At 39.8% G+C, this 24,449-nt stretch overlaps 1 long non-coding RNA gene across 2 annotated transcripts in view; it reads right to left on the minus strand.

The window, feature by feature from the left end:
- LOC140604092 (uncharacterized) overlaps positions 1-24,449 on the minus strand; it is a 129,842-nt gene that overhangs the window by 22,922 nt on the left and 82,471 nt on the right. For both annotated transcript variants that reach the window (XR_012007131.1, XR_012007130.1), the window contains exon 3: positions 2,996-3,089. This is a non-coding gene — a long non-coding RNA (uncharacterized lncRNA). The remainder of the gene's footprint in view (positions 1-2,995; positions 3,090-24,449) is intronic.

Consider the following 24,449-nt stretch of genomic DNA (forward strand, 5'->3'; position numbering starts at 1 on the left):
TTATTTTTTTTTACAAATTATGATTGATTATTTTTACGGAGAGAAAATAACTGGGGGCTTACTAAATGAAAGCAGTCTCTCTTGGCTCTTCCTGCCTGATACTAAGAACTTTCGAAAGGCCTCAAATCAGGTGGCAGTTCTTGCCAATTAACAGCTTGATGGTCTCCGGGCCCAACCTAACCTTGCCACAATCTCTCACTTCTTTTCACCAGATAGAGAGTCATAAATAATACACCAGCTCCGGGGGTGGCTCTGCCCATCACTGGGAGTTACCCCTGGGCCCCCCCTCCCAGCGAGCAGACCCCTGGCCTCATCCTCCCCAGCCGAGCCCAGAGCCCAGCGTGGCTGAACGTTTAGTCATCCTTCAGAGCCACTCTTCCAGGAAAAGGCCATTGTTCCTACATTTCCTGATCGCTTACTTCCTGTCATTTTTTTTTCAAAAGGGAAAGAATAAAGACTGTTCAAAAATCAGAGGGTTCTGCTCAATTTCACAACCGTAGTTTATTATATGATAATGAGTTGCTTGATTTGGGGGCCATCTGAATACACCACAGCTTGCCTAACCCTAATCACCAGTGTCCCTGAAGCCAACGATGGATTCCACATCCACCTCCCCAGGACGAGGGTCTCCTCGTTTTCACTCACAAGTCCCCGTGGCTTGCAACTTATTTTGCTCCAAGACATCAAAGAAAGCCCATAGGAGTCTCCACCTTAGCAGTAGTAGCACATGACATATTTGATGAAGAAGATTCTCGGGTACGGGGAGGCTCAACACGTTCCTTAGCTGGAGAGGTGGCAGGCAGATGGAGACCTGGAAATGCCTCCTGTCTGTTCCTGCTTTCCCCCCAATTTATAGAGGAGTAAATGACGGAATGATGATGATACCTGGGTCAGAAAAACTGAGTCTTGCTGCCCAGAAGGGACTGAGTCACCAGGAGAGGAGATATGAAGAGGTTGGAGCTCAGGAAACTAGAAATCTGGGTTTGAATCTTGGCACACACATGCACACACACACACACACGTTTTAAGGGCTTGCTTTGTGCTCGGCACTGTGCAAAGAACTTATAAATGCTGTCTCCATTCATTTTGACACCCCCATGACAGTTTCTCTTATTTTCTCCATTCTACATGTTAATAAACTTGTCCAAGTTCGCACAGCTAGTAAAGTAGCAGAGCTACAGCTCACTCATGTTTATCTGACAGTAAAGTTGCACCATGAACCCCTCCATTGACTAACTATGGGATTCCTGTGAGCCATAACCATGCTGAACCTCATTGTCCTCATTTGTAAAATGGGAGTAATAAGACCTGTAAGGGGCGCCTGGGTGGCTCAGTCAGTTAAACATATGACTCTTGATTTAGGCTCAGGTCATGATCTCAGGGTGTGAGATCGACCCATGCTCAATGCAGAGACCCTCTCCCTCCTTCCCTCCCTCCCTCCCTCCCTCCCTCCCTCCCTCTCTCACTCTGTCTCTCACCACTCATTCCCCCCCCACCCTATGCACACATGTACACACCAAATACACGCTCTCAAAAAAGTTTTTTTTGATAAAATTTTTAAAAACCTCTAAACCCTGCCTCCATATTGTGTTCAAAATTAAATGGATTTATGTGTATAAAGTATCCCACACAAAGGTTCATTTCTCTTCCTTTCCTCTGCTTTGTTGTGCTATTAGGTAAAACGCTTATGTTACTGGGTTATTATAAGAATTGAATGCAAAAAAAAAAAAAACAAAACAAACAAAAAAAAGAATTGAATGCGAAACCAATGAACATGCTTTGGAAACCATAGTGGAAACATAAAATTATTATTATTCTCAGATATATTTATATATTATAGATATATAAATATCTATATTTATATCAGATATAGATATAGATTATAGGTATCAGATTATATATTCTCAGATATATTTTAAATAAGGCTCTATGACCATGACATACAAATATGTATATATAGATAACTTAGTTCTGTATAGACCAGCACCCTCCCCTCCCGTAGAGATGTACTGCAAGCTGCAAATGTGAGTCACGTAAGTAACTAAATTTTCTAGTAGCTACAAAGTAGAAAGAAATAGGCAAAATTCATTTAAGAATATCTAAAAGATGATCACTTTGGTATACAATCAATACAAAAATTATTTAGGAGATCTTGACATGCTTTCTTTCAGAAGTCTCTGAAATATGGCATGTATTTTATATTTAGAGCACATCTCAGTTTTGGACTAGCCACTTTTCATGTGTTCAATGCAGCTGTATACACACGGGCATATGTGGCAGGCAGTCACCTTACTGGACATGTGGGTATAGTTACCTCCACAAGAAACTGGTAATAACGGTTGCCTGGTGAGGAAGCTCTCTAGGGATGGAGGTAAAAGGGAGAATTACTTTTCACTCTAGACCTTTTCGTGCTTTCTTAATTTTATGCCTGTGCATGTGTTGACTTTTCAGAATAAAGTAATAATTTTTATAGCACTTCTTTACGGTAACCTCTTATTCACCCTAGATACAAATAGGGACTGATGATTCATGCAGCATGAAGACAATTATCAGCGATGAATGACTCTTTCCTATTCCTCTTACTCTTGTCATTGTTTAGTAATTCAAAGAATCTGTCTCAGAAGTGACTGTAGAGCAATGATTCGCCCTGAGAGAATAGAGACAGGCTAGGGAAATATTCCTAAACTGTGGAAATCAGTCCAATTAGAAATGGGGTTTGGTAACCAATGCAGAGCCAAGTGAGTGGGATATATAGCGATCCTACCTGGTTGGGGAATCTTGTCAAACATTCCCACCATAAACTCATGGCAGGTCAACAGAGCAGGAAATTGTAAGGGTCACATGAAGGCAAGGACAGGAAGTCGGGAACAGGAAGGACAGGTGAAGAAAGATGAGGTTTCCATAAACAGGAAACAACCGTATGGCCTCTTTACCTCTTAAATCTTATGTGGAGACCAGCAGAGAACCCCACTCCCAACCAGGAGAGAGGACCTACCTTCTCCCATCTGGCTTAATCCTGGTAGATATTCAACTCAGGTGAGGTCAATTGATCTTCCTCTAATTCCTTCACGGTGGAGCAAGGTGGACTTCTGTGGGGAGAGAAAAGGCAGCGTAGATTGGTTGGTTGATGGGAAGGTATCACAGAATGTTCCAGGGAGAAGACTTCACAAAAATCAGAGAGACAGGGAATGGAGATGAGTAGTAGCCAAGAAAAGTAGTGTGGTGTGTACAAAGATTTAGCCACCAGGACATGTAGCAGAGCATCATCGTTCATGACCTGGAAACACTGAAGACACCCCCAGTCTCTTCATTTGGGGATCATTTGTGATCTAATTCAGAGGAAAAAGCAAATCATAAAACAATAGGACATGATCATCCCACTGCCAGGAGTAATCAGGTGCACGCACATTAACACCCAAACACATGACTGGACAGATACTTATTAAAATTAAAAGGGAAGTGGTGGGACTATATAGATGTTGGCCAGTTTTTCTTTTTTGCTCACTTGTATTTTCCAGCTTTTTCGACAGTGAGCCCACATTCATCAGTAGTAACACGGGGGGAGGGTCACAAATTTATCTCAGATATACAGAGAAGAGGTAGTTTCCTTATTGGATCTGTAACTAATTCATTCTTCTTTACAATACCCACTTGTTGGAGGGGAAACATTAACTTTTCGTTCTATCTACTTAACTTGGTTCAATCTAGTGCATTAAATGGTCCCTCTAAATATGCGCTGTCCAGTATGTTAATTAACATTTAAATTTCAATTCCACACTCATTTTAAATAAGGCTTTTGATTTTCCTTTTGATTCTTTCAAATAATTTTCCAAAAGAAAAAAATACAAGACACATCTTTAGTCTCCCTGCCCTTTACTTAGAAATATTTTAGCTCTCTTCCTAGATATCCTTAGAGGTAAAGTAATTAAAAGTTAGTTTTTATCTTGTATGTATTCTGATTTCAGAACATAAATAGATATATAAGAGCATGAAGACTAAGAGAGAATAAGTAAAAAACGTTTTGTTATAGTGCAAAGATTATACATGTTACTGTTTTCTATTTTGAATTCTCTTTCAAAAAAAATAAACTCTCTTTCAAGGTTGTTACTTCTTTGTTTTACAATAAAAAAAAAGTTAAAATCGAAAAAAATTTTGATTCAATTCCTCAAGGTTGCTAGCCACATTTCCGGTGTTTAACAGTTAGCTACATGTGGCTCCTGGCTACCCTACTGGATGCTTACAATGTCTGCCTCATTGCAGAATGTTCTATCAGACAGTGCCATTCCAAATAAAGCACCATCTCATGGAACTGGAGGGTATTATGCTGAGTGAAATAAGTCAATCGGAGAAGGACAAACACTATACGGTCTCATTCACTTGGGAAATATAAAAAATAGTGAAAGGGAATAAAAGGGAAAGGAGAAAAAACGAGTGGGAAATATCAGAAAGGGAGACAGAACATGAGAGACTCCTTACTCTGGGAAGTGAACTAGGTGTGGTGGAAGGGGAGGTGGGCGGGGGATGGGGTGACTGGGTGATGGGCACTGAGGGGGGCACTTGATGGGATGAGCACTGGGTGTTATTCTATATGTTGGTAAATTGAACACCAATAAAAAATAAATTTATAAAAAAAAAAAAAAGCACCATCTCAGATTTCTCAGCCATCTGGGCCCTCCCTGGCTGCTGGGTTCTGGGTGAGGTCTGGAGGGGTCCGGATGCATGGAAAAAAGAGTGCAGCTTGGTGGACAGGAGCCCTCTGGCCTACTGTGGCCTTTGTGAGCTCAGGCTGCCTCAACCTTGGGGCCCGTCAGCATTATTGAGGTACCCATACAAACATCCCTCATTCAACTTTCTGACTTCCGGGTTGTTACAGAGGCCCAGTCTTGTCTACTTGTCTACTCACACGGTCCCCCAGTCCACACGCAGGCCTGAGTGAGGCAGAGGAAATCCAGCCAACTTCCTCACGGGACCACTTTCTGTGACCTATTCTGCAGCCTGGGCTCACAGGATTCTCTGAGCTGCCTGTCACTCTGGCCTCAGCACCTCAGCAAACACCAGAAGCCTCTCTCAGCCATGTCTGATTAAGTCTGCAGGCCACCCGTTTTCCAGAATCTGATATATCGAGGGGCTCTCCAGAGAGACTACAACTGTCCCAGGCTGTACCCAAGAAGTTGGGCCAAGGCTCAGCCCTCAGACTCCCCAAAATTTCTCTGCTTTTAACACAAATCCTCCCTGAGGAGCTCCAACCTGGAGGGGCACATGGCCAGGTGCCTACTTCTCCCCTCTCCTCGTTCACCCTCTCTCTCTTTTGCCCACTTCTCTTCTTCCCATCAAGTCTTGGGGCTGGAAATGGGGGGGGGGGATATTCATTTACTATGCAGGGTTATATGGCACAGCAACAAGCCTAGTAATCAAGCTATCTCGTCTCTGGTGGAGAAAGCAAGGTCTTTTCCTCTGTGTGCTTTAAGGGGAAATTAAGGAATTCAGAAAATCCCTCCTCAAAACAATAACTGTCTTCCGCCAGAACGCAATTTTATTTTCAACATTAGGGAGGGCCTATTTCTTGCACCTTTTGTCTTTGCATTCTATATGTAAGATTTCCAACGTCCAAACTGTCCCCTTGTGTTTTCCCACGCCACCCACTCAGGCAGATGGATGCCCTGGTCCCACCAGGGCTAAGGTCATTTCCTCAGAAAATTAACCCCAAAAAGTGCATGAACAAGTTCCAAATCATCCTGCCTTTTACAGTGAGGAGGGCAAAAATAATAATATTAATAATTTAAATTTCTTTTGGGTATAATTGTTGGGTTAGACTAATCAGAAACTGTCTTCAGAGAGGAGCTGATGCCCAAGGTCACATTTTTATATGTAATTGAGCAGGTGTCAGATGGATGTTAGACTGACATCCAAAATCCCCACACGACCGGCACTGTGACATTGAGCAAGTTGTTTTACCCCTCTTTGCTTGTTTCCCCACCCATTATTACTCCATTATTATGGAAATAATAATGGTGCTATCATGCACTATCACGAAAATTAAATGAAAGTGTGTGTGTAAAGCACAAAGTCTGCAACACAGCAGCCACTCAAGAAATCTCCCATGATAATGTGATGGCTAAAAATAGTAACAGCATTCAACAGAGAAACCTTAAAGCAGAGAGTAATAGTCATGGCCTCATTCTTGCTTTTCAGCCCAGGATCATGGTTTAAAATGGCTTCAAGCATAACCATTAAATGGTTTTATCTCACAGAATCTCAAAGTGGAGTAGAATCCCAGGGATGTCAAATCCTTACAGATCACAGACTCACACATGAGTATCTCTAACACCAGTGAGATACTTGTTCCCATCCTTGGGTCTCTCCAGAGGAGGGGAACTCTATTTCCAAAGGCAACTGACTTATTTTTTTTTCTTTGAGCTCTGATGGTTCTAATTCTGTTCTTCACCTGATGCGTTACTTCCTGTCATTACAACTTTTTCTTATGTATTATTTTTTTTAAATCCATGATATATGTTAAACAACACAGCAGTTTGTAATGTGAAATATTATAAAAGTCTGTAAAGTAAAACATTAAAATCCCCCCACTGTGCTCAACAAAATTCTACTCTCCAGAGAAAACTCCTCTCAGCCGTAGTGTTTTCCATCCTATTTACCGAGACAGCTTCTGTTTATACACAAAGTTATCAATGCAAGCATTTTTATATAAATGGGACCAGACTCTATATACATTTCTGCCACCAGCTTTTTAAAAATGTAGTAGTGTATTGTGGACATAATCCCATATCCTGACATAGGAACTGATATCACTGCCAGGCTGGTCCATGATGAATCTAACATGCTTCTCCTTGGCGGGCCTCTCATGGGCCCTTGTTTGGCCTTCTGCTGCCACTGGAACGAGTCTTGATGGTTTTAAAACATTTCCAATCAGCCATGTACCCTGTGAGAGCTTTCTCTAAGCTAAACATCCCTCATTCCTAATGTTGTTCCTCAGATGACATGGTTCTAGGTTCCTCCAAATGTGCTGGAGCTTCTCTGGGTCCCTAGAACTCAACAGCATGTCCAGGACAGCTGCTTTGACCAGCACCGGGCTCAGGGGCCAGGGCCTTATGTCCTGCTGGAAAGCTTAGGAGGCCACTCATTTGCCAGGCAGCCAGTTGCCCTCATCATTCATAATTCGTGACAATACAATTTATCTTCTAAACCTGAACACTTTTGAGAGTGGAAAGTACACTAACTGGATGGAATACGGAAAAAAACAGAACTGTCCAAGGCAAAATAGAGAGCTTTTCATGTGAAAGTTGAAATTGGTTAGAATTTTAAGGCTTTCCTTTTTTTATACCAGCTGATTGTAAGCCAACCACCAAAGCCACAGTACATTCATTACAGACAAAACTGGTCTCCATTGGGGGTAGATGTGACTGTTGGAAAAAGCAAATCTTTGTCAGACAGAGCAGACATAAGAGGTAAACTATACTAATTTCTTTTACAGATGAAGAATGAAGCCCAGAGGGGCTAAGGGATTTATTAAGTGTATTATTCAGTTAATTAGTAAACACCTTTTTTAAGAAAAAAAAACACTTATTGGGGAAATGGAATAAAAATTCTGAAAAGCACCTACGATGTATCAGTCACCATGCTAGGAATTTTTTAAATATATTTTTTTATTCAGTTTAATTGAGCATCTACTACCTGTCAGCACTGTTTTATGTGCTTGGGATGCCTTCTCTGTCCTCAAACAGTTTACCAATCCATTGACTCATGGAACCTAGCAAACCACCAGAGTCCATATTCTTACCCCATTTTAGGGTATGTGGAGATGTAAAGGAGAATGATACAGACAGACAGGCATAGAAGGAAATGGAAGCCCAGAAAAGTGAACCTATATTCCCAAAATCCCATAATGAGTAAGTGGGAGAGCAAGATTCCGACTCCCCGCCTTCTCCCCGGGACTCACAGCACACACAGTCTGCTCTTCCCTAGCACAGAGCCTGGCATCAGGAAGCCCCGGGAAAGCGGGGCATGGAAGTCTCAGGATTGACCTTGATCAGTGCACAGTGTGAGCCACCGCAGAGATGGGAGGAACTTAAGTCAGCGATGCCACTGACCACTTTCCTTGCACAGGACTTGTCTAATGGTAAGGAAAGAAAAAAAAATCAGAGCCTTTTTTTTTTTTTTTTAATGTCTACTTTAGATTCCGGATGTAATTTTTTTTTATACCATGCTATAGAGAAATGTAGTTAACATACGGAAAGTAACATAACAACAGCCAGCATGTGGGAGGGTGTTGGCAGCTATCTAAGTGCTTTGGTGTGCATCCTCACCCTGAGTCCTTAACAACAGCCTTGGGAGGAGGGAGGAGGCCAGGCATCAGGACCCAGATCCTACCGACACACTGCGGGGGTGGGAGGCGGGGAGCATCTCACCTAAAATACCAGAAGGGGTAGGCAAGGGCCCATAGACCAACCAGACCTTTCATTCTACCCTAATGAGGCGATGATCTCCGTCCGTGTCCTTAGCCAGCATGGCACACTGTCGGTTGTGTCATTTGGTTTACTGCTTCTGCAAGAAAGTGATGCCTTCCCTTCTCACCGGTGGTGCCTTGGAGGTGATTTAAACTACAAGGGCATGTTCCATCCATCGCTCTCAGGCTGGATCCCATCAGAGCAAACAGGCCGCCTGGCTCAGGTTTCCTTTCCTTGGTGTTTTCTTATCTGAGTCCCACCAATGGCTTAGCCTCTGTGGGTGAGTGGGGTCAGGAAGTGGCGTACAGTCTCTGTTTTTATTCTCTGTGTGGAAATTTTCTAATTATAGGTCACACCAAGAGTTTCCATTCTCCCCCATGGCACTTCACTCTGTTTATGTAACTTAATAAGCAAAGACCCTGCACTTTTTTTTTTTTTTTAAAGACTTAAACCATGAAGCTTTTAATGAGGAATCAAACTCATTCCCTTATCTTTCTGACTGGTGAATAGCCGGTCGTCTCTTATCTGCTTAGTCTGTAGCTGAAATTACGATCGCCTCTCTGGTCAGGATTTTATAGTCTGATTACGCCTTAAGCTTCCTGTAGAAGCCATCAGGGGAAGTGGGGACATTAACTCTCCACCACCACCACCATCACCAAAAAATAGATTCAAGTACAATCGTTTAAAACTCTGGGCTTCACAGAATAAAGATATGATATATCACAGAAGCAAGAAACAAGAGTTATAGTTCAAGAGGGATAGGTATACCTTAGCATATGATGCAGTAAAGGTGCCCATTTAGAGCACAAAAGGAGTGACTTTTTTTTTTAAGATTTTATTTATTTATTCATGAGAGACACACAGAGAGAGGCAGAGACACAGGCAGAGGGAGAAGCAGGCTCCATGCAGGGAGCCCGATGTGGGATTCGATCCCAGGACCCCAGGATCATGCCCTGAGCCAAAGGCAGACGCTCAACCACTGAGCCACCCAGGGATCCCAAAAGAAGTGAGATTTTAGTCCGTTGCTATGCTTCCAGAAACACAAAGTAAGGGGTAAGATTTAAACAATTTTCTTCTAATCACATAGATATTGCTTCCCCCACGTAACTGCCTGAAAAGACATTAAGTTTATGCCATTTCAGGCTAGGGCCTACTGGAAATGTGTTCAATAATAGTAACTTTGAGGCAAAACTTGCTCAGTAGCAATAAACCAATCCTATAGAACAAAACAAGGCAAAAACACATTTCTGAGCCAGACTTTTTAAAGTCAAAAAACAGCTAAGTAGCAAAGATTCTGTTCTCTCCCTGCCAGCTGCGTGTAAACAGAAATCTCTTTTGCAGAGCCTCTCTGCAACAGAGGCTGAAAAGGAAATATAAAAGACAGGATTTTGGTAAAAGATCCCGACCCTGAAGCCCTATGCTAATATTAATTATTATAAAATTAACTTTTTAATTATCCACCAGGGGCTGCAGAACACATCTAAATGAAGGGAAATTAATTTATGAACCAGGCTGCCAAGTGGGACAAGGAAGGTGCTTGCTGTTCAGGAAGAAACAGCACTGAAGCGAGAATGCAGGGCCCAGAAAGAAAAGTTGTCCGACTGCAGGAAAGCCACCGAGCTTTGGTGAAGCATCAACAGGAGCAGCCTCACCACCAAAACTTTTCTTACTTACGTCCTTAATATGGTGAAGATTAAAGGAGGTACCGTGTGGTATGTTTCCAGCACAGAACCTGGCACGAAGTCAATGTCATTGCGATCATTGCCGTTGCTATTATTTGGGAGTTCCCAAGCAGTGTCCATTTAGAAATTTTTGAAATGCAGATAAACAGACATTTTTCAGCCTTTGGGTTTCTAGGTCAATTTTGTTTTAGGCCATGTTCCATTTTGATAAGTGGGAAAGTCTTACCCAGCTGTCTCAACTGGAGCTCAGTATAGTCCCTGTGTGGGATGGTCCCTGGGAATCCCTAAGGAATCTGTCTTTTTGTGTAAGCTCACCAGTCAGGAAGAATTTGTTGGTCTTCGCTTTGGTTGATTATATTATGAAAGGAGTCCATATTTTCTACCGCTCAGTATAATACGGAATATTTCATGTATACAGTATTATATTGCCCTACAATATACTACTTAATATAGTATCAGATTGAATGTGTTTTCCCCGAGCATTCGTAAGCCACTTTCTACTCTCCCCAACATCCCTCACCCAGCCTTTCATGAAAACCACTGTTTTAGGACTTAGTTTAGGGGAATAATTCCATCTCCGATGCAGGCTGAAGGGTGGTCTTCTGAAAGAAGTGGTACATGGGAGCTCACTGAGTTCCCATGAACTAAAGCAAGAAAACAGTCAGGAACATAGAGACACTGCAGAGAGAAACTAAAAGAGGAGGAGGGATAGATTGATTAATGTCTGATGATACTGGTGAAAAATAAATGTGATGCCCCTTAGCCCCACCTCAGAGTGAAAGCGGTGCCCTTCACCAGCAGCGCACGGAAGGAATCCCAATACACGTACTCAAATACAATCACTAGTCCACTGCCAGCCCACATGGTACTTTTAAACAAATCAGAAGGTGATACCCCTTCAAGGCACTTTACTTTCATCTGTAATATGCTGACTTTTTTTTTTAAGAACAAGAAACTTAAGTCCCATATGCTTTAAAAGCATCATGTAAATTTGTACAAATCCACGACGTCTAGGATATGAATGATGCTCCATAGAAGGTCCTTTGTTCAGCCTACAACTCAAGCTCAGTGATGCACAGCTCCCTTGGGAACCTCTTGTTTGATGCTCATCACACTGACCCTGAGCAGTTGTGTCTGCTTTATGCATGGCTTCGGCTCAGTTTCTGGAACAGAATATGTTCTCAATAGGTATCAGTTGAATGGTTGAATGATTAAATGAATGAACGAGTGAGTGGCCCTCCTTTAACACAAACATCTACTGCAAAAGTGAAAAATAAAAGGATGGCTAATGTTTACCGAGCACCTTCTGTGCATCAGGCTCTATGCTAATCACACAGTGCATTCTTATGAGAACCCTGTGAGGTAGTTACTATGGCCCTCCATAGCCCCAGAGGCTCAAAGAGGTTAAGTAACTTTCCAAAGTTACTCTGCTGGTTGAGTCACAAACCACATGACCACCATAATCACATTCCTACCCACTACAATAGCAAGTCAGTCTGTAGTCTGCATTGCTCTGGGAGCCTACCACACCTGTTGAAAACACAAGGGCTTCCCTTGTGTGGCCAGCTCAAGAGAGAAGGCACTAGAGGCTCCACGGTCTAAAGTTTTCCTTTTTTCATGCAGCTCATTCCAGGAATGAGGTCACACAGCATTCTGGTCCTGGCCTGCATGGAAGACTCTTGGATGAAGTCAGCAGGAATTCATTCAGCTACAGAGGAACAGTCTCTCTCTCCTTTTAAACACCTGTGGGGGCAACACCTAGGCTGACAGCATATTCTGGAACGTCCTGGCCACTAGATGGCACCGAAGCTCAAATGTCCCAGGCCTAGGTGGAGCATTTCTCCCGCCATGTTTTCATTCAGATCAGAGCAACAGTATTGCAGTAGTGGCATTATTAAGCACTTCCTGGGGGCCAGAACACTCCCCCAGGGTCTCTGCAAGCATCATTTCATCTAACCCTCACAAGAACTCTGAGGAACAGATGTCTTATTATCTCCATTTTACAGAGGAAGAAGCAGAGCCTGAGGGAGGCGGGAATCATGGCCAAGGAAACCCAGCTTGGGAAGAGGCAGAGCAAGGACTTTAACAAACGAGGCAAGCTGGTGCTCCTCAGCCTAGTTATTAACCACTCCACTGTTGTGTTTCCTCCTTTGCTATCTTCATCCTTGTGCTCAGCTGCTGAGCACAGTTTCAGTAACTCCTTTTGCAAAATCCTCTCTCAAGGCACAGAAGGAAAAACCCCAATCAGGCCATAAGCATGTCAGGCACAAGCCAAGATTCAGGTTTACTGAAGCTATTTACTCAAGGGCACAACGTCAAAAGAACATAATCCTGGTGGTGAAAAAATGGGTCACAGCCTGTGATGCAGGGAAGCTAAGTCAGCTGGCTCTGGCTGCAATGTCTCACATGCTACAGAGAGTCCCCCAGCAGCTGGAGGTGGAGAGAGCCCTGGATCCTCCATACCCATCGGGGGATCTAGAGCAGGACCTTAAATTCTTGAGCTTCCGGTGTTGTATCTATTTAAAAGGGTAAATAATTCATGTCCTGTCCTTTTTATGGGGTAAAAATAAAACATGTGTAAGTGTTATTATTTAATGATAAGAAAAGCATTGTATAAACTTTCTTTTCTCCTTTCCATCTAAGTGATCTCCCCTTTGACCTCCCTGCCTGCAACCTTTCCTTTTTACACCCTAAGTCTGTTTCCAGAAAACTATTCTCAAAGCATAGAGCTTACCAGGTCTGCTCTCACTCCCATCCATTGTTTCCAACTTCAGATCCAAACATGTGGTGAAGGCCTTCCATTGCCCACTTTCAATCTGCCTCTTCTTCCTCATCTCTCCCAATTCAGTCCCCTCTGTCCCCTTATGCCCTAAGCCTGACTAGATCATTTGCCTTGCTCAGACATTCTCCTTATTTCCCCCACTTCTGTGTCTCTATTCAGTTCTTCCCTCTACCTGTCTGTGGTTCATGGTGCCCAACATGAGAACCACTGGCCTTTGACTAAAGCCCATGATCTTCCTTTCAGGAATGATTCCCCTGGCATTGCACTGGCCAATAAGTGGGTACATGACCCAAGTAATACCTGTCAGGCCTTCTCACCTTGAAATTTTTACCTTCAGAGAAGTGACCTGACCCAACAATGTTGGAGTTGACCCATCCTTATAGATCATGCTCTGAAAAAAAAACCTGAAACCAATCCTGATACATCAATTCACAATGTCTGTTCCCTTTTATTTCAATTCAGGAGTGACTCCCACAATACCCAATAGATTCCCCCTTTTTCCTTTTTTTTCTCCCTGCCTTTGATTACCCAGAGTCCATCTCTATTGCTTACAACCACTAAATCATCCTTCAGGATTGAGTTCAAGTGACAACTCCTTCATAAAGCCAAATTTCAAGCACATGGTACAGCAATTCTTTGCATGCATTCTAATTCTCCCTCTAGATTGTTTATTTCTTTAATTCAGGGACTGGGGGCTTGTTCATCTTTGTATCCCCAACAGCTCTTGGTATAGTGTCTATTACATGGCTGTTTCTTGATAAATATTTGTTAGCTTGCATGTCAAGCCATTTAAAAACAAAGTTTAATGCAACTTATAGGGTTTGGTAGTATTTTAATTCTGTATTCTACAATGTTCTTACATGTTCTCAGCTAATTGAATTTGTTTTACTACAGGAATAATCTCTCCAAATTCTACAACCATTATCTTTTCAAGAAGGCCCAAAGGCAACAGTGAATTTGAAGGTGCTGTTCAGATCCAGAGACTTCTAACTCCTGCCCTGCTTCTCCTCCCTGCTAAAATGTCAGGCCTCTCGCAGCTGCCACAATCAGATCCCAAACAAGCGTGTGAATAACAATGGGAAGTGTGTGACAATTCCCTAAGTTTTTTCTTTTCTTTTTTTTTTTTTTTTTTTTAAGCCTTCACAGGAAGAGCTTGACTATGGAGAAATCTATGTTTAGACTGTTGCCTTTTGTATTTGGTTTAGTAAACTGCATTTCAAGGCCCCTAGGATGCAAGTTATACTCATTATATGCACAAACAATTTCCCCTTCAACATGATTTTCACATCAGAATGATAAAGGGTAACAGAAAAATGAAACCATTGCAGCACCAAACTGACCCATCATTAATGTAAAACCTTAAATGAGTACAACTGAACTGTTTGTTGAAGTATATATATATCAAATATATAATATAAAGTTAAAGCATGATTTTTGTTATCTCTATGATGAAAAGGTGTTACTTTCCTCAGATTTGAAATCAGTTTGAAGCAAAGGAAAAGAGAGAGTAAAAGAGGGAGAGAGAAAGTTAACAAGTTTTCTGTGCCTATTGCTCTTTCCTCTCCCCACAAAGAAGTCAGCTAATCAGAAGCAGTCCTGGTGACAGTGGCCATCTAATGGAAGTACAAGGGGAGTTCTAGATCTACTGCAAATATTCACTAAATTAGGTACCCCTACCCTAAGTACTATTGCTTGTGCACTTTCAATAATTACTTACTGAACATCCATCATGACAAGAACAAAAAACCATCGCAAAAAGCTATTTCCCAGCACACCCCATATTTCCATATTTCCTTAACACAACAAAAGATAAGGTTAATCTTGACCTATGCTTTAAGAGCAAAATTGAGGGACATTGTCACCATATAAAAACAAAATGTACAGTCTGGGAGGATGGAGTAGATGCACTTTTTCCTATTCCTACTATTAACTACAACTAAAAATCCATGATATGTAAAAAAAAAAAAAAAAAAAAAACATTAAAAGACTCTGAAAGGTGGAGGAAGAAGGCAGACCAAAAAGAAGGAAGGAATAATAAAGAAAAGAGTAGAAATCCATGAAAATGAAAATATTAAAAATAGAGAAAATTAACAAAGAGCTAGTGTCTTGAAAAGATCAATAAAACTGGCAAACCTCTAGCAAAATTGACAAAGAAGGAGAGAAGACATTAATTGCCAATATAAGTATCAAAAAATAAAGGGCTATCCCTACAGACCCTGCAGACATTAAAAGGAGACTAGGGAAGTATAGTACACATGTTTAACAACAGAGACAAAATAGATCAACTCCTCAAAAAACACAAACTACCACGATTCACACAATATGAAACATATAATATGAATGGTCATATAATAATAATATACCAATCAATGCAGAAAAGGCATTGACAAATTAATACATGCATGTTAACCACTCTCAGAAAAATAATAATAGAAAGGAACTTCTTCAGCTTGGTAAAGAGCATCTACCAAAAACTTGCAACTAACATTATACTTAACAGTGAAAGAAAGCATTTCCCTCTAAGATCAGCAACAAAGCAGGATGTCTACTCTTACTGCTGTTATTAAACATACTTTTGGGAAGTTCTAGCCAGTGCAATAAAGTAAGAAAAAAATGGATCATAAAGGAGAAAATAAAACTGTCCTTATTTTCAAACTGTCAACAAAGAAAAGTCCCAAAGAGTCTATAAAAAGAAAAAAGAAATACCAGACCTAATTGTTGAGTTTGGCAAGGTCACAGAATACAATTAAGCAAACTAAACTTAATCTTAGTTCTATATACTAGCAACAAACACACAAACATTTAAATTAAAAATATAGTTCCATTTTCAGTCACTCAAATAAAATGAAATCCTTAGGTGTAAATCTAACAGAACATGTATAAAACTTATATGACGAAAACTATAGAATAATGATAAAAGAAATCAAAGAAGATCTAAATAAATAGAAAGAGATATACCCATGGATTGGAAGACCCAATATGGCCAAAAAATTAGTTGTCCCCAAATTGATTCACTGGCTTACTAAAATTCCTAGCAAACCCCCAGCAAAGCTGTTTTTGTAGGTACAAGATTACTTTCAAATTAGTGTGGAAAGGCAAAGGAACTAGACTAGCTAAAACAATCTTGGAAAAGATGTGGCTGGTTAAATCTTAATTTCAGAAAGTGATATAGCTACTGTGTGTAATAAAGACTGTAAAGTATTGGTGAAGAGATAGACATACAGATCAATGAATAGATTCACACAAATATACCCAATTGCTTTTCGACAAAGATGCAAAATAATTCAATGGAGGAAAGCCTTTACAAGAAATGATTTTGTAAAGACTGCATACCTGTAGGCAAAAACAAAACAAAACAAAACAAAATAAAACAAAGCAAGAAGCCTTGACCTAAGTCTCATACCTTATACAAAAATTAACTCAAAATGGATCACAGACTTAATATAAAGCATAATACTTAGGGGGGAAATGGGGAAATCCATGGAATCTGGGGCTGCAAAAGATTTGAAGCCTTAATGCCAAAAACATAAGTCATTAAAGGAAAAATTGATAAATCCAAGTCCATTAAAATTTAAAATTTTTGCTTTGTGAAAGACCCTGTTGAAAGGGTGAAAAGACAAGCTATTGACTAGAAAAAACTGTTTGTAAACCACAAATTTTAAAAAATATATACTGTATCAAGAATTCTCAAAAACTCAACAGTAAAAAAAAATGGGTAAATTAGAAATTAGAAAATAGGTAAAAACACATAGATATTTCACTGAAGACATACAAACAGCAAATTAAGAACATGAAATGATGATCAACTCCAGAGAATTATTCTAAGTGAAGAAAACCAAACCCAAAGCATTACTACTGTATGTTTCCATTTATATAACATTCTTGAAGTTACAAAATTATGTTGAAATGTAGAATGATTAGTGATTGCCAGGGGGTACACAGGGAATGGGGTGGGGGGAGGGAGAGAGGGAAGCAATGTAGCTATAAAAGGCTAACATGAGAGACTCTTACTATGATAGGAATCTTCTCCGTCTTGTGTCTTGACTCCATCAATGTCCATATCTTGATTATGGTATTATACTGTAGTTTTGCAAGATGTTACCACTGGGGAAAACTTGGTTAAAAAAATCTATACAGCATTGCTCTCTATTATTCCTTACAACCATGTGAATCCATAGTTATCTCAAAACAAAAAGTCTTCTTAAAAAATTTTAATAAAATAACAAAGGCACAGGGTTGAAGGGAAACACAAATGAAGTTAACATAATACATTCAATGTAGTCTGCTAACCATAATATATAGTTTCTACTTCCAGTTTTATTTTCAAACTATTAAAAGCCCCTCCCCCCCCTTTTTTTTCAGGATAAAATAAGACAAAATACCCACACACACACACACACACAAAAAAAAAAAAAAAAACAGGAAATTTTTGAAGAGGATTGCATACCAGTTGGTTAATTGTAACATGAAAAGAGTTAAAAGTTACAGAAAAATAGGATGTGTGTCTATATATATATATGTGTGTGTGTGTGTGTGTGTGTGTGTCTATATATAGAGAGAGAGACACACACACACACATGAGAAAATACACCATGAAGCCAGTAGAAGTGGAAAAATCTCACTCAGCCTGTAACATATGGCCTGTGAGCCTACAGGTCTATAAGAAAGATTAAACACTGACAAAGGAAGAAAAAACAAATATTTTAGATGACTAGATTTAAATGGAGAGAGCATGGAAAACCCCAATTTCAAATTGGTATTTGATTTTCAAAGTCTGTTCTATTCTTAGCCTTCATACTTTTTGACCATTCATAGTTTTGCAACTTGAACGTCACAGTTAATTCTCAAGATTATGGCAGACAAAAGTAAAATAGGTCCCCAGGCTCAGAAAATGTGTTGCTATTGAAGAGAGGTTTTTAAAAATTTTATAGTTAGCATAAGAAAAAAATATTATTATGAGTCTATTAAAAATAAATCAGCAATTCTTCCCCAGCCGTACCATTTACAGATATGCATCTAATAAAGCTTAGCTTAAATATTGCATTAATCATTATTCACAAAGCTTCCCCTTTATTTGTGACCTTACTAAATTTTAATATGATTTCTCTTAGGCCAGTGGTATAGCACTCATACATCGTGCAATTCACGTGGTGGAATTTTCTTTCAGAATCCAGACAAAAGCTGTCACAAGAGCATCTGTAAATTCCTTCCAACAGACTTCATGAAAAATTATACTTAAAGGAAAAGCAAATAAATCATTGTCACAAATAGTACAATTAAGAACTCAGTCACAGTAGGAGAACAAGGTAAACGGAAGATAAAATTTTATATTGAGTCATTATTTTGATTATACAAAGATGAGACAGTCTAGTGTACAATAGTTTAATTTCTAGCCTTGACTTGGCCTCTGAATGGAGCAAATAATTTTAACCAGTCTTTTCTTGTTTACTATCAATCAGAAGAAATTCTTCTTCTTCATGTGATAGGACCAGATAAATCCAAAAGATTTAGGAGGCCTGATTCATGGCCATTTATTATTAATAAGCCATAACTGAGAATCCATGTTTCTTGTCCCATCACATATTTTTAAGTAAGTAGAGACTATTAAGCAAGTCAAGAAAATGGAAGCAGCTTTTGCCCTGTGTGGATATTGTATGAGTAAAAAGAAAAGTTGAGCATGATTCAGATGATTTATAAAATGTCATTTTCTTGATTAGTGTTATTTGAGGCTATTTTTTTAAATCTCATGAAAAATCCGTCAAACATGTATAGGTTTACTACTCTCGCACATAAGAGAAGTCCAGAAGTAAACAGCTTAGAGCTAGAAGTTCACAGATAGCAGATACACAGATTCATTTTATCTTTCTGCTCCATTGTGTCTTTTCACAGATACATTAGTTAGGGTTCTCCAGAGAAACAGAATCAGTAGGATGTGTCTGTATATTTCCACACAGAAGACCGTCTTAAGGGATTGATGACTATGATTGTGGAGACTGCAAGTCCAAAATCTGTTAGAGTAGACCAAAAGGCTGGAGACTCAGGAAAGATTTGATGTTTTAGCTCAAATCCAAAGGCATCCTATAGGCAAAATTTCCTTTTCCTCAAGGGATACATGTTTTATTTCTCTTATAACCTTCAACTGATTCTATGAGGTCCCCCTACTTTGTAGAGGGTAAGCTGCTTTATTCAGTCTTCTGATTTCAACATTAATCTTGCTTTTAAAAATACCTTCACAGCAAATTCTAAACTAATGTTTAACCACATGTTTGGGAACCGTGGCTTAGCCAGATTGGCACATAAAGTTAACAATTATAATGGCCTAATGAAGCAATCTAGCTTAGCTATCATGCCTCATTTCAAGAAGCAGAAAGGAGGCAGTGGCCAAGGGCAAAGAGTGTATGACAGTGTCTGTTTCTCTTAAGGGATTCTCTTAAGGGATTTTCCTGGAAATCCTAATCAACAAATTCTGCTTATATCCCAGTGACTAACCTTCATTTCAAAATAGTTTGGAAATTTTAATAGTTGGGTAAAACTAGTAGTTTGCTAAAGTCACTAATGCTGATAATCCAGGACCCAGAGTGGATCTTTGTATTTATCCTGCTTGGGTTCCAAACCACTCTTTGGATTTATGGCTTGATACATTCTATCAGTATCCAGGAATTCTCAATATCATTTAAGTATTATTTCTGCTCTATTCCTTATTTCCTCTCCTGGCTCTCCAGTAACATACATCTTAGATATTTTCATTCATTATGTTCCTATGTCTCTTATGTGCTATTTTCTATTTTCCATACTTTTCTTCTCTTGATTCCTCAGTCATGATACTATTTTCTGATCTATCTTCCAGTTTCCTAACATTTTCTTTGATGCCTAATGTGCTCTTAAACTTATCTGTTGAATTCCTAATTTTAAGTATTGAAACTTTCAGCTGTAAAACTACTTTTTTCATTGTTTCTAGTTCTCTGCTGAAATTTTCCACTGTCATCTAATCTCTTTAACATATTATTTTAAAGCCTGTGTGTGCTGCCTCAAATATCAGGATATTTTGTTGGCCTATAGCTATTCTCTAGTTTTCTGCTTGATTTTTGACCATGTGGTTTGTCTGCTGGTATGCCTGGTGAAGTTTTATTGCATGCCAGACACTGAAGAGGAAAAGTATGGAGATAACCTGAGGCTCTGTGTGATATTATAGGCCCCCCAGAGATTATTTACTTTTGCTTCTGGCAACTATTCAGAGTAAAAACAGATCACTTTAACCCAATCAAGAACTAGCTGGCAAGAAAAAGGATTTCATTTTTTTTTTTTTTGTGCCAGTTGTCTATTTTTATTTCTTCCTTACTCCTAGGATGCAATCTTTTGAGGATCCCAAATGACAGACCGAAATGTTAACTACAGCCCCTCTTTTTTGGTGGGCTCTGGATTCCAGTATTGTTCTTTCACCTGCCTAAGACTAATAGAAACTCCGCCACCATTTTCTGTTCAGCTTCTTAGTGTTTCATTCACCACTTGTAAATCAGCCAATGCCTTGCGAGAGAAAAATAACATTTACCTTTGTGTATCTCTTATTTCTAGCACTTTGGCCTCTTCTCTCTGTCTCAGTAACTTTCAGATGCCTTCAAAGATATATACTCTTAAATTTTATTCATTTCTAATTACTGTCAGTTGAAGGATTGATCTGCAATTCAGCATTGTCAGAAGTCTTCTGATTGATTTTTGAAGGACTGCCCTAGAATGAATCATGCTCTGTCATAATCTGAATTTATCAAATTGATCCACTAATTGCCAAATCTTCACTTCACTTTGTGCTGTTTAAACAGCCCCTGTTTCAGGGGCACCTGGGTGGCTCAGTGGTTGAGCATCTGCCTTTGGCTAAGGTTGTGATCCTAGAGTCCTGGGATCAAGTCCTGCATCAGGCTACCCGCAGGGAGCCAGCTTCTCCTTCTGCCTGTGTCTTTGCTTCTGTGTGTCTCTCATGAATAAATAAATAAAGTCTAAAAAAATAAAATAAAAAATAAACAGCCTGTTCCTCAGGCTACAAGGTGTTTAGGACATTGAGTTTTATTTTGGTTTTTTTGTTTTGTTTTGTTTTGTTTTTAGTTAATAGGGAATAAAAGGTTACATTACTCATTTTCAAATAAATAGTTTTCTCCTGAGTCTGAACTTTTATTTTACTTTGTGTCTAAGAATTCCATTTTGTTCCAGAAACACAGATACTTATACTTTAGCAATGTGTGGAATACAAAATAGTCTGATACTTCCAAAATAGTACTCAGATTCCTTCATTTACTCAGTCCTTCTTACGTGCAAGGCATTGTGCTTTGGGTTCTGAGAAAAGATTACAGAACCACAGAACTTTAGATCTGAAAGAAACTTAGAGATCATCTAATTAGATTCACTCATTTTACAGAAGAACTATTTGCTCCAAAACAAAAACTTTGTCCTTTTAACTCCTGCTCAAGATTTTTTTCATGATGAAGTGCTAGTTGTCAGTTTGAAAAACTGATTTCCATTTATCTCCACTATAAACTTAAACTCTTGAAAAACTTTACTAAATAAAGTATACTTCTGAAATCATGATTCATGTAATCCTTATATAAAGTATAATCTTTCTACCAAGTTTTTCAAAATAATGAATATAGCTCAAAAGAAGAACCATTACTACCTTCAAGAAATTAATGGGAAAGTGGGACCCCTGAGTGGCTCAGCGGTTTAGTGCCTTCCTTTGGTCCAGGGCATGATCCTGGAGTCCCAGGATCGAGTCCCACCTCGGGCTACCTGCACGGAGCCTGCTTCTCCCTTTGCCTGTGTCTCTGCCTCTCTCTGTGTGTCTCCCATGAATAAATAAATAAAATCTTAAAAAAAAAAAAAGAAAGAAGTTAATGGGAAAGAAATTGCCCCTTCTGCCCGAAATTTACAATCTCTGTGTAGAAAGATATATAAATAAATGATTATACCCTGAGGAAGTATGTTATATTGGTATATTATTTATGAAACACACACAAACACATGCATTTATGTAACATATTCATGTATATGGTATATATGAATATGGTGGTCATCTTATGTCTGCCTCCTCTGATAGATTAGAAGCTCCCCAAAAGCAAGAATTCTAGCTTTTCTTTTTTTTTTTTATCTAATCCTTTAGATAGACTGCAATATGAGGTGGGATGTTGTATTAGTTTCCTATTGCTGCTGTAACAAATTACCACAAACCTAGTGACTTAAAACAGCACTAAATGATCATAGCTCTCAAAGTCAGAGGTCTGAAATGAGTCTTAATAAATCAAAATGTTGGCAGAATGTTGTCCTTTCGAGAGGTTCCAGGAAAGATTCTGTTTCTGTGCCCCTTCTATCTTCTGAAAACTACCTGAATTCCTTGGTTTACAGTCACTGCCTCCATCTTGGGGTGTGTCAGTGAACCTCAGCTTCTGTCATCAAATCTCCCTCTTCTGCCTCTGGTCCTCTTGCTTCCCTCTTATAAGGGCCATTGTGATTACCCTGGGCATATCCAGATAATCTAGGATAATCTTCTCATCTCAAGATCCTTAACCACATCTGCAAAGTCCCTTTTGTCATGTAAATTAACATAGTCATAGAATCTGGGGATTGAAATGCAGACATGTTTGGAGGGCCATGATTTTGTCTATCACAGGTTTTTTTTTTAATTGGAGTTCAATTTACCAACATATAGCATAACACCCAGTGCTCATCTCATCAAGTGCCCGCCTCAGTGCCTGTCACCCAGTCACCCCCAACCCCTGCCCACCTCCCCTTCCCCCACCCCTAGTTTGTTTCCCAGAGTTAGGAGTCTCTCATATTCTGTCTCCCTTTCTGATATTTCCCACTCATTTTTTCTCCTTTCCCCTTTATTCCCTTTCACTATTATAAAAAATATCACAGATGTTTCAAGCAGAAGTCTAATATAGTAGCCCTCAAAGTGTGGTCCCTGAACCAGCAGCAGTAGCATCACCTGGTAATTTGTTAGAAATGCACATTCTCGGGCCTTCCCCCAAACCTGCTGAAGCAGAAACTCTGGTGAGTCCCAGAGACCTGTGTGGTCTCAAGCCCTCTAGGTGATTCTGATACACACTAAACCACTCTGACAGCTGCTACCCTAGAGTTTGGAAAAAAGCATAACAAGTTCAGAGTGCTGGGAGCAGTTGAATTTCAGAGGGGTGGAGGGTTTCTAGAGCATATGAACACTGAGACTACGTGGAAAGAACCAGAGCCTGGACTTTCCAGTGAAGGGGCACACACAAGTAAATTTCTGGCTCCAAATAAGAATCGAGTGGCCTTCCTACACATTTCACAAAATAAGTTACTTAACTGAAAAGGCTCATTGATGTCAGGAGGCATAAAATTAATCTGTTCAAACTCACAAATGTCACAGACTGACCTAGAAAAATAATTTCTCTTACTTTAAAAAAAAAATGCAAATCAAAAATTTACGGTAAGGATTTCCAGATCAAAGACATAACTCTGTATCAGAATAAAGAAAATTTTCAACAGATTACTGAACATTTTAAGTTCATAAAGTCCCCCTCGAATTAGGTTTAACAACAGCTATAATTCATCGGCAATTTTACCATTTTCATTTTTTTTTCCTTGAACAAGCAGCACAGTGAGGAATTTTTAACAACACTGTTGTTATCTCTGGAAGGCTAGACCCTCTGAAGAATCGCAGGTGACTTCCCAGGAGGCTTGATTAAGAGCAGAGGACAATTGCCTTTCCCAAGGCAGAGGAATGGGGCCATTTAGAATTGTGCTCTCCTGGAGGCAAACAGGAAACAGGAAGCTCTCTGTCAGCCATTCTTCCCTGCCCCCACAGCAGGAAGAGCAGTAGGAGGAGCCCTATCAGTTACTTTGACCCAGCCCAGGAAATAAGATGGCTTATTCAGTGTATAGATCTGGGCTGGCGTAGGTAGAGTGCAGACAGCAGCTCTAACCCAGTAACTCCCCCTGACAGCCAGCCAGATAACATCCATTCAGGGTGAAGACTGAGGAAATGAAAAGGCATGTATACTCAAAACACATTAATTAGGCTTTAAACAAAAGGGGAGAGAACAGTTTTGTCAAAAAAGCAGTAAACAAGCAGACGACAGGCGATCTTCCATCTCCCAGAGTCTTCTGTTGGGCCCAGAACTCCTCTGGGTGAGCCCCATCCTAAACCACACCGTACTGTAGCACTCGGCCATGAGAACCCAAAATAAGAATAAATAGTAAGATGAGGTCTAGCACCCCCTAGCAGATAGAACAATAATAAGGTGCTTCCGTATTTATTGCTGTACCTAGCTTCTTGGGTTTGGTGGAAGTGTGTGTGCCTGCAGCTTGGAACATTTCTTCCGTGGATGTTTCTCCACAAGATTTAACGAGACTCTGGAATGAGCCCGAGTTTAGAAACAGAAGAAGTATTGAATGTGCAAAAAGATATCAATATATAAATATCACCATAATTAAACATCCTAAAGCTTCTCTTTGGGGCAATTAGAAGGACCTACTATGACCTACATTATTCAGGCATAG

The sequence above is a fragment of the Canis lupus genome, chromosome 14 (assembly GCF_048164855.1).
Source record: "Canis lupus baileyi chromosome 14, mCanLup2.hap1, whole genome shotgun sequence".
Taxonomy (NCBI): domain Eukaryota; kingdom Metazoa; phylum Chordata; class Mammalia; order Carnivora; family Canidae; genus Canis; species Canis lupus.